General features: G+C 38.0%; 1 long non-coding RNA gene across 1 annotated transcript; it reads left to right on the top strand.

Annotated features, from left to right (window-relative positions):
- Positions 1–384: 384 nt before the first annotated feature.
- LOC145156587 (uncharacterized) lies at positions 385–11554 on the top strand. The gene is made up of 3 exons (XR_013736812.1): positions 385–426; positions 520–622; positions 11427–11554. It is a non-coding gene; the product is annotated as an uncharacterized LOC145156587 (long non-coding RNA).
- Positions 11555–11775: the final 221 nt, after the last annotated feature.

Below are 11775 nucleotides of genomic sequence, written 5' to 3'. Positions count from 1 at the left end.
AGCTTCCCATCAGGGAAATAACTTTTTGCTGGAGTCGTTGATGGAAGGAACATTTGGGCTAATGATCTTGCTGGTTCTCTAGCTAGTCACAAAGACGAAGCATTCTTCTCAGCCAATGTTGTTGCTCAAGTTTCAAGGAAGTCCTCCCCAAGAGTCACAAACGAATCCGTGCAGAAGGCTGTAAGTGATTAAAACCCCCTTCCTTGTCCTTTTCCTTTTCCTTATATATATATATATATATATATATATATATATATATATATATATTACTGTTAAAAAAGTTCATGCTGACACCTGCATTCTCAGGCCGCTGCTTTGAGAGGCTCAGACCACCGTCGTGCCACCAATGTCAGTGCCAGGCTGGATGCCCAACAGAAATTACACGAAATTACACGAAAATTAGGTGATGCTGATGGTTTAGCACCAGTAATATATAATCTAAATTCTAAATTATCTATTTCTTTTGTCATCTGGGATTTCGTTTCTCTCTTATGTATTTTTTTTCTTCTAAATGTTTAGGTTTGGAATGCTGATGTCAGATTTTATCGTATCAAGGATTTATCAGGCAAACCCATTTCCTATTTTTACTTTGACCCATACTCTCGCCCAGCTGAGAAAAGAGGTGTGACAACCGTCAATTTTTGGTCAAGTCAAAGTCAACAAGTCAAACCGGTCAACTCATCTAACCCTTGTATATTAGGGTTTCCATTGTGATTCTTATTGTACTATTCGCAATCTTAATACAAAGTATCACTTAGAGTTTTTACGTGTTCGGAAATTCTAAACCCTAATCAGGGTAAGTGATGAATCTATTCGATAAAACATTATTCCTTAACCCCTCGGGAGCGTATAACGTTTATAACAAGGCTTAACAGAGTGTACAAACCTTGAGTTATGAAGCCAAACACTTAAAAAAGTCGCAAACAAAGTCTCTCTCAACCTCTTTCACTCTATCTCTCCCAAATCTCTCTATGTATGAGAAATCTCTCAAAGTGTGTGAAATCTCTCCCAAATCTCTCTCTATATGAGAAATCTCTCCAAGTGTGTGAAATATCTCCTAAATCTCTCTCTGTTTGAGAAATCTCTCCAAGTGTGTGAAATCTCTCCCAAATCTCTCTCTGTATGAGAAATCTCTCCAAGTGTCTGAAATCTCTCCCAAATATCTCTCTGTTTGAGAAATCTCTCCAAGTGTGTGAAATCTCTCCCAAATATCTCTCTGTATGAGAAATCTCTCCAAGTGTGTGAAATCTCTCCCAAATCTCTCTCTGTACGAGAAATCTCTCCAAGTGTGTGAAATCTCTCCCAAATCTCTCTTTGTATGATAAATCTCTCCAAGTGTGTAAAATCTCTCCCAAATCTCTCTGAAAATGTCTCTCAACTTTTTATATTCACTCTGGGCATCCCGACCCTTAATTTAGTCGAAAACCGCTCGAAAACGGAAGTTTACGCGAAAAACAGCTTTAAGGAGCCGAACCCTCCTTTAGGAACAGAAACCCTAAGAAGCCTCCTGGACCGAACAGCCTTAAAAACCGAACTAGGAGGACCGAACCGAAGCTGCTGATCCGATCTGCTGAACCGAACTCTCGCCTTCGGTCCCTTCTGGTGAGTTCGCCTGCGAGGCTCGGACCGAACCTCTTACTCTCGGTTCCAATGCACCAATTGAACCCTACCTTCGGTTCTAACCCTCTCAAGACCCAACCTTCGGCCAGACTTCGGAAATTAGCATTTTCTTCCCGGTTTTTGACCCAATCTTCGTTTTAAGCCCGTTTTTCGTTATTTTAACGCAGGATTTTCACCAAAACTCGTAATTTAATATAAGAGACCCTAAATATTCATTTTTAATCATATTTTTTGGGGGAAATCCTTGTCCAAGAATAAAATCTATTAAGTTAGATTTTGGGGTAGAGTGTTGACTTTATCTAGAGTATGACACAAGCAACCTCCCCCATACATTCATAGTACAACCCTCAGTCACTATTCCCCCTACCTAGTCAACTATTTGTCCTTTGACACCCCTCCTCCAGCTGTAAAGGTTCACCAAAAGCTGAAAATCTCCTCTCTCCTCCAATTTCACTCACTTTTCACCAAAGAGAAAAACACATTCTCTCTCACTTCCTCTCACCAAGAATTCGAGATTCAAGGCTGATATTGAGCTCTCCACACACCTTGGTAAGTAAATCTCTTCCCACACTTGATTTCCTTACACTTCTTCACTCAAATCATGAGTTCCTTACACAAATATCGTCATATTTGTTGTTAGATCTTCGAATCTTCAAGCATCATCTAAGTGTTCTTGAGTTGAACACTTCTTATCTCCATCATCCATCTACTGAAATCACTCAAGGTGAGTTCATACCCCTACATTTTCATGTTTTCTTCAAGTTTTAAGAGGGGGGGGGGGAATACAAGTTAAAACACCAAGAACACAACTAAACTCATCCAACAACTTTCATCAGAAAAGTTTAACTCCATTCACGGACTGTTTTGGTCAACTTAAACATTTTAGTTTTTAAAACTGTATTAGATACAAATAGTTCAGGTTTATACCTTTAAAATGACTACTTGCACATCTCCATAAGATTTTTCTACGATTTATGGTGATTTTTACAAAACTGCCTATCATTTCAGAAACGAATTCGGAACAGTCTGTGAATATGAACATTTTAACAAGAGTTAAAGACTTCTAAAAATAATGATAAAAATTATGAATAAACTAGACACATTTTATGAACTCTCAGAATTTACGGATTCACTTTTTGACTTCGTATGATTTTTCTATGATTTTTCTAAAACAGTGTAGAAAGGTTAAAAACTAGTTAACAACTTACAACTTTCATAACACTTTGTAGTATGTTGAGCAAAGTGTATAACGATAAGTTCTAAATATTGAATGTATTTTCTTGTTAGTTTATCATCATAAACTGAAATTTAGTCATTCATGATAAGGATTCTTTATTCATTTCGAACACATATAATAAACTATAATAAGCATAGTTTATGGATTTTTACTACATGAGAAAGGTTTTACTCTCAAAACAAATGGGTTTTCATATACTACATAATAGTAATAGTTTATGGATTCATAGCACTAATGTATTTTCATAAAAGGGTTCTTTTACATTACAAACATTTTGGATAAACTATAATAGGTATAGTTTATGTTTCATTTACATTTCAAACTCATTTACCAAGGGGTTTTCAGTTCAGTTCACGTAAATCTGTTAATGAATAAATTTGTGAGACATTCGCTTCGTGTTACCTTCAAAGTAACAAAGTCAAAAGTCCTGTAAATTGTAATCAGAGTCTCTTGTACGGAGAGTGTGATAGTTGTGTATAGATCTATATTGGGTCTGACAAACCCACACCTGAGCTGCATGTAACACTGCATGTAACAGCTAGACCCGCAGGTCTGAGGTGACAAGTGTCATTTAACTTGCCACGCCTGAAGAACGTCGTATTACGAGGCCGACTGAGTCATATCATGGTTATAATAACTCGCATGGGGTATTAACAAAACTTAAGATTTACGGGTTTTACTTCTAAATTTAAACGAGTTTATGTCGATTTAAACTTGCATGAATTACTTTAAGTATGGAAAAATACTTGTACATTTCGGTCTTGACATTTAGGACTACATGACTTTTATAAAGAAAATATTGGATTTTCTGGAATCATACTCTATCGTTTTTACAAGGAAAACGGCTTTTTCCTCAAACAAAACTCTTATGAACTCACCAACTTAATTGTTGACACTTTTTCAAAACTACTTGTATTCTCAGGAAATCAGTGAAGCAGGAAACCAACAGCATTTTAAGGATGGGACGTTAAATCGTCAAACAGTTCATTTTGTCATCATAATGTAATTGATTTTGAAACATGTAAACATATACTATGGTGTAACCTTTTCAATTATATTTATGATGGTTGTATTTACTTTGAGCACTATTATACTCGTTGTTGTGATACTATACATGAAGTCCTCCACCCCAGGACGTTTCCGCCATCCTTGGTTTGGGGGTGCGACAGATTGGTATCAGAGCATTGTTTATAGTGAACCAAGTATATCAAACCACATAAGATATACAAACTATAAATGCATTGGGACTAAAGTCTCTGATTTAACATTTTCAAATGACTATACTTTTAGAAATAAATAGTTTCTTGTTAAAAGTATACATGCATGCATACATACTAAGGTCAACATCATACTAGAACAAAACAAAAATGGTGATTGTTGAGCGGCACAAGTAGGCTTGGGGATGTATAGTCAGGTCTGGGAATGACATAGCCTGATCAACTATGTCTAACCCAGAAGTGATTAACATATGCCCAGGAATGGTTGTGGTGTTGCAACAAGTGTAAAAACTTACTAACTCTACCTACCCAGAAACATTAAGAACATAAGTCAAACATTTAAAATACTATAGGAGTATTTTGTGCTACTATAACTAACTTATGTGAAAACTAAAGACCCATATTAGTAGGTCTATAATGACTGAGTGCATACGCTAAGGTTTTACATAATTAAAGATATTATAGACTCAGAATCTATGACTATGGCTCTACTTCCTGTTCCTTGTTTGGTTGTGGACTTAGAGTAGAGTCATTTATTCGAAGGTCTATTCTATCTTAGAGTATGTATAACTAGTATGCACTATGTGGTTATAGACGTGACTAATAAGGATCACCCCCCTATAAGTAATTATAGGATTAGACGCCTATTAATTATCTCTTCTACCCCTATTCTCGCACAAGCAACATGACGGAAGCTCAACTACCAGGAGACCCCCTATTCGCCTAACCAGAAAGATGGTGGTTAGAACGAAGAAAGCCCCGAAGAGGATCCTGAGGAAATAATAGAGTAAGACCTCGAAGACAATTCAGATGAAGATCCGGAGGAAGTGAAACCAAAAAAAAAAGACAAAGACAAAGAAGAAATAGGAGAAGACTCTGAAGAAGAGCCCGAGGCCTACAATACACCCTCCAGTCGCCACACCCCGACGAGGCTTCCATGGTCCGACACCTCGATAAGCCGTAGAACTACAAAGACGGAGTTAGGAACAAGGTTAACACCCTCCCTATGATATGGTGAGGCTTCTACAACCTCAACAGAGGAGGATTGGTAGACAAGGCTCTCCTTGTCATAATACGCTGCATCACTCACTTGAGCGTACAAACACGAGCATCGGTCAGCCGAAATCATGGAGGTTGGCGCTACCACCAAGATCACCTCAATTCGCCTTTGTCACCTGGATGGAGACCATGAACAGATCAGAAACCACATCAAAGCCTTCAGAGGGAAGTGATCGCAACCCGAGCCGAGATTAGGAGTAACGGGAACTTCACTTAGCGTTAGAGAAAACGCGTGGCAAAAGCAGAACATCAAATGGCAGAAGCAGGGCAGAGGATAAGACAATGCAGACTTTCATGTCTTCATTCTATGGCCCACGAAACATCACCCGCCACGAGTAGTGTGTACACTACTGACGTATCATTACAGGCTCAAACGCCTGGCGTGCGTTTGTAACACTGCCCCGTCATATACATAAATTCGACCCTTCAAATTTAGAGACTACACTATTCAAGGGGCCGTGTCACCATCAAAAATTTTCCCATTTCATTAACAAAATGTAGACCTGTTTGAAGGTCAAATTTTCCTGAACCCTATGCACCTGATTATATCAATAAAAATTGGCATTTCATTTCATTAGGAGTTTACCATACATTTCATAACTTGGTATTACAAACGATTTAATTATGATAACTCTAAAAGTACTTAATGTATACCTCAAGGTTATGTGTAATTAGGAGACGATCGACTTAGAAATGGTGAGTCCGCCTTGGGTCATGTTCCTTGTTTGGTTGTGGTTTCAGGGCAGACTCATTAAGTTCAACGGCCTATTGGACCTTAATTAAACACGACTGGTATATGTCAAGTGATCTTAGGAGGAGACCAGGCTTGGAACAAATCACAAGATTACATTCGACTCACTACTAAACTCATAAATTCATTCATATGGGCTTTCTTTATCAATTGCATGCAAGATACTTTTAAGTCGAATCATAATACAGAAAAATCTAGTTCAATAACATCCGACTGGTCACTGCTATTGGAAATTTACCGTCTGTTCGGCTTTACAAACTTATGACAGAACTAAGATAACTTAGTTTAAACTACACTCGACTTATACCACTACTAAAAGACTTACATTCATTACGTCGTTAAACCTTATTGTTGAAAGATGTCTTCTTCGTAGACCTATAGGGTGCGATCATACCAGCACTAATGCACCGGATCCCATCAGAACTCCGCAGTTAAGCGTGCTTGGGCGAGTATAGTACTAGTTTGGACAAACTTAACACACGTACAAAACTTACCCACCACCATAACCCCGTCCCAAGAATGTTTAGCAGAAACATGGAGAATAGTGCAGCAAAGTGCGAAATTTACATATGTGTATATAAATCTTGAGAATGTATCTAGTAATAATCATCTCTACTCATGAGCTCGTTTCTCGCCATGCAACATAATTATGTCTTCACAAGGAGGTAACCAGTCAACTAGCAAGGCACCAATTCTACAGATAGACTCTACAACTTTTCAAGTTGCAGTCACAACAGTCGTGACAGCCGCCATGGCGCAAATCAATGCTAACAATGCCAGCGGAGGTGGAAGCGGTGCCGGAAATACTAATTGTTGTAACAATAAGGGACACCAGCGAGTGTCTACCAACAAAGACGCCTCAGACCACAAACCTAAGAGTAATAAACGAAAGTTTTGGAACAAAAAGGAGCGCAACCTATCTCAAAGATTTGCTAAAAGACAACAACCCATGGCCGCCCCTGCCATTACAACAGCAGTCACGACACATGTCTCGGCATCAGCCACAACAATTGTCACCCAAGCACCGGCCAGACCATATAATGGATCACTCCCAGAATGCAACAAGTGTAACTTCCATCATACTGGGTTTTGCCGGGAGATGCATTGCAAAAATTGCAACAGGAAGGGACACACTGTCCATTTCTGTAAGGCACCGGCGCAACCCATCAACCAGGTCCCCGACATTGGAATAAGCCGAGCTTGTTACAAATGTGGTGAAGCGGGACACTTTAAGAGAGACTGCCCAATGACAAGGAAGACTGGTGATGGTGGAAGGGCGCTTATGATCACCGCAGGAGAAACTTCCCCATAACCGCCCGTAAATACCAGTACGTGTTTCTAACATCAACGTTTAGATTTTTAAAAAAAAAATTTACTAAAAATTAGCATCGATTAAAGTATATCAACCATAAACCTCGAGAACACGACAAAACCCGAATAAGTCTTATCTCCTATATATAAAAACACAGGGTTTTTACTAGTGAATCTATGAGGGCTAGTGTAAACATTATGGCCATATATCATTAAGATTCTATGGACTTAGAATGTGTAATTCCGCCTTATTTCTTGTTCCTTGTTTGGTTGTGGGCTTAAGGCGGAGTTACTCATTCGACTGCCCTTGTAATCTTAAGGATATACAACTAGTTTACACCAAGCGATTATAAAAGATCTGGTAGGACTTATATTCCAAATTTCATCACAAATTGTTGAAGCATTCGTAATACTAGAACTCACTAACTACAACCTGGAATATTCGTAATGGTAACAACAAGGATAAAACGGGGAGCATAAAGGCACACATTGAATACACTATCATTCCAAAACAATAACTCCTTTTAAATCGACTCAGCTCAAGTTACAATAACAAATTCCAAGGTCGTCATGTAACACCTGGCGGATTGGTCCCCACCATATCAATTTCTTGTACTACGAAAAGTTCCCACATCTTTCCCCAACTCTCGAAGTCCCGGTCAAAGTGCTAATTTCGGGACGAAATTCTCTCTAACGGGGGGATGATGTGATAACCGTCAATTTTTGGTCAAGTCAAAGTCAACTAAAGTCAACAAGTCAAACCGGTCAACACATCTAACCCTTGTATATTAGGGTTTCCATTGTGATTCTTATTGTACTACTCGCAATTTTAATACAAAGTATCACTTAGAGTTTTCACGTGTTCGGAAATTCTAAAACCTAATCAGGGTAAGTGATGAATCTATTCGATAAAACCTTATTCCTTAACCCCTCGGGAGCGTATAACGTTCATAACAAGGCTTAACAGAGTGTACAAACCTTGAGTTACGAAGCTAAACACTTAAAAAGGCCGCAAACGAAGTCTCTCTCAACCTCTTTCACTCTATCTCTCCCAAATCTCTCTCTGTATGAGAAATCTCTCCAAGTGTGTGAAATCTCTTCCAAATCACTCTCTGTATGAGAAATCTCTCCAAGTGTGTGCAATCTCTCCCAAATCTCTCTCTGTATGAGAAATCTCTCCAAGTGTTTGAAATCTCTCCCAAATCTCTCTCTATATGAGAAATCTCTCTAAGTGTGTGAAATCTCTCACAATTCTCTCTGTTTGAGAAATCTCTCCAAGTGTGTGAAATTTCTCCTAAATCTCTCTCTGTATGAGAAATCTCTCCAAGTGTGTGAAATCTCTCCCAAATCTCTCTCTGTATGAGAAATCTCTCCAAGTGTGTGAAATCTCTCCCAAATATCTCTCTGTATAAGAAATCTCCCCAAGTGTGTGAAATCTCTCCCAAATCTCTCTCTGTATGAGAAATCTCTCCAAGTGTGTGAAATCTCTCCCAAATCTCTCTTTGTATGAGAAATCTCTCCAAGTGTGTAAAATCTCTCCCAAATCTCTCTCTAAATCTCTCTCAACTTTTTATATTCACTCGGGGCATCCCGACCCTTAATTTAGTCGAAAACCGCTCGAAAACAGAAGTTTACGCGAAAAACAGCTTTAAGGAGCCGAACCGTCTTAAGGAGCCGAGCCCTCCTTTAGGAACCGAAACCCCTAAGAAGCGAAACCCTAAGAAGCCTCCTGGACCGAACAGCCTTAAAAACCGAACTAGGAGGACCGAACCGAAGCTGCTGATCCGATCTGCTAAACCGAACTCTCGCCTTCGGTCTCTTCTAGTGAGTTCGCCTGCGAGGCTCGGACCGAACCTCTTACTCTCGGTTCCAATGCACCAACCGAATCCTACATTCGGTTCTAAACCTCTCAAGACCCAACCTTCGGCCCGACTTCGGAAATTAGCATTTTCTTCCCGGTTTTTGACCCAATCTTCGTTTTAAACCCCTTTTTCGTGATTTTAACGCGGGATTTTTCACCAAAACTCGTAATTTAATATAAGAGACCCTAAATATTCATTTTTAATCATATTTTTTGGGGGAAATCCTTGTCCAAGAATAAAATCTATTAAGTTAGATTTTGGGGTAGAGTGTTGACTTTATCTAGAGTATGACACAAGCAACCTCCCCCATACCTTCATAGTACAACCCTCAGTCACTATTCCCCCTACCTAGTCAACTATTTGTCCTTTGACACCCCTCCTCCAGCTATAAAGGTTCACCAAAAGTTGAAAATCTCCTCTCTCCTTCTATTTCACTCACTTTTCACCAAAGAGCAAAACACATTCTCTCTCACTTCCTCTCACCAAGAATTCGAGATTCAAGACTGATCTTGAGCTCTCCATACACCTTGGTAAGTAAATCTCTTCCCACACTTGATTTCCTTAGACTTCTTCACTCAAATCATGAGTTCCTTACACAAATATCGTCATATTTGTTGTTAGATCTTCGAATCTTCAAGCATCATCTAAGTGTTCTTGAGTTGAACACTTCTTTTCTCCATCATCCGTCTACTGAAATCACTCAAGGTGAGTTCATACCCCTACATTTTCATGTTTTCTTCAAGTTTTAAGGGGGGAATACAAGTTAAAACACCAAGAACACAACTAAACTCATCCAACAGCTTTCATCAGCAAGTTTAACTCCATTCACGGACTGTTTTGGTCAACTTAAACATTTTAGTTTTCAAAAATGTATCAGATACAAATAGTTCAGGTTTATACCTTTAAAATGACTAATTGCACATCTCCATAAGATTTTTCTACGATTTATGGTGATTTTTACAAAACGGCCTATCATTTCAGAAACGAATTCGGACCAGTCTATGAATATGAACATTTAACACAAGTTAAAGACTTCTAAAAATAATAATAATAATTATGAATAAACTAGACACACTTTATGAACTCTCAGAATTTACGGATTCAGTTTTTGACTTCGTATGATTTTTCTATGATTTTTCTAAAACAGTGTAGAAATGTTAAAAACTAGTTAACAGCTTACAACTTTCATAACACTTTGTAGTATGTTGAGCAAAGTGTATAACCATAAGTTCTAAATATTGAATGTATTTTCTTGTTAGTTTATCATCATAAACTGAAATTTAGTCATTCATGATAAGGATTCTTCATTCATTTCGAACACATATAATAAACTATAATAAGCATAGTTTATGGATTTTTACTACATGAGAAAAGTTTTACTCTCAAAACAAATGGGTTTTCATATACTACATAATAGTAATAGTTTATAGATTCATAGCACTAATGTATTTTCATAAAAGGGTTCTTTTACATTACAAACGTTTTGGATAAACTATAATAGGTATAGTTTATGTTTCATTTTCATTTCAAACTCATTTACCAAGGGGTTTTCAGTTCAATTCACGTAAATCTGTTAATGAATAAATTTGTGAGACATTCGCTTCGTGTTACCTTCAAAGTAACAAAGTCAAAAGTCCTGTAAATTGTAACCAGAGTCTCTTGTACGGAGAGCGTGATAGTTGTGTATAGATCTATATTGGGTCTGACAAACCCACACCTGAGCTGCATGCAACAGCTAGACCGGCAGGTCTGAGGTGACAAGTGTCATTTAACTTGCGACGCCTGAAGAACGTCGTATTACGAGGCTGACTGAGTCATAGCATGGTTATAATAACTCGCATGGGGTATTAACAAAACATAAGATTTACGGGTTTTACTTCTAAATTTAAACGAGTTTATGTCGATTTAAACTTGCATGAATTACTTTAAGTATGGAAAAATACTTGTACATTTCGGTCTTGGCATTTAGGACTACATGACTTTTATAAAGAAAATATTGGATTTTCTGGAATCATACTCTATCGTTTTTACAAGGAAAATGGCTTTTTCCTCAAACAAAACTCTTATGAACTCACCAACTTAATTGTTGACACTTTTTCAAAACTACTTGTATTCTCAGGAAATCAGTGAAACAGGAAACCAACAGCATTTTGAGGATGGGACGTTAAATCGTCAAACAATTCATTTTGTCATCATAATGTAATTGATTTTGAAACATGTAAACATATACTATGGTGTAACCTTTTCAATTATATTTATGATGGTTGTATTTACTTTGAGCACTATTATACTCGTTGTTGTGATACTATACATGAAGTCCTCCACCCCCGGACGTTTCCGCCATCCTTGGTTTGGGGGTGTGACAAGAGGTGGTGCATGGATGGATGAAGTTGTTGCAAGAAGTCGTGTACTATCAGATGACAAAAACTCTATTAGGTTACCAATTGCCCATATGGTCTGCAACCAAATGCCACCTGTTGGAGACAAGCCAAGCCTTATGATATTTCGTGAGGTACATCCATCCATCCATTCATGCATACTGCATAGCAAAATGAGATGATGAAAATATGATGTAATGTAATGTGTGCAAACTTGTGTTGTTTGTACTTTGGTTGAAAGCTCTTAGTTAATCTAATTTTTAAAAAAAGTAATCCATTTGAGTTTGGGCATATATTTTTGGTTATTAATTTAGGTGGAGACCACTCTTGTACACGCATG

The sequence above is a fragment of the Lactuca virosa genome, chromosome 2 (assembly GCF_052849685.1).
Source record: "Lactuca virosa cultivar CGN04683 chromosome 2, Lactuca_virosa_CGN04683_v6, whole genome shotgun sequence".
NCBI lineage: Eukaryota > Viridiplantae > Streptophyta > Magnoliopsida > Asterales > Asteraceae > Lactuca > Lactuca virosa.
Note: the sequence above shows the minus strand (reverse complement) of the source record. Positions and strands in the feature narration are given on the sequence as shown.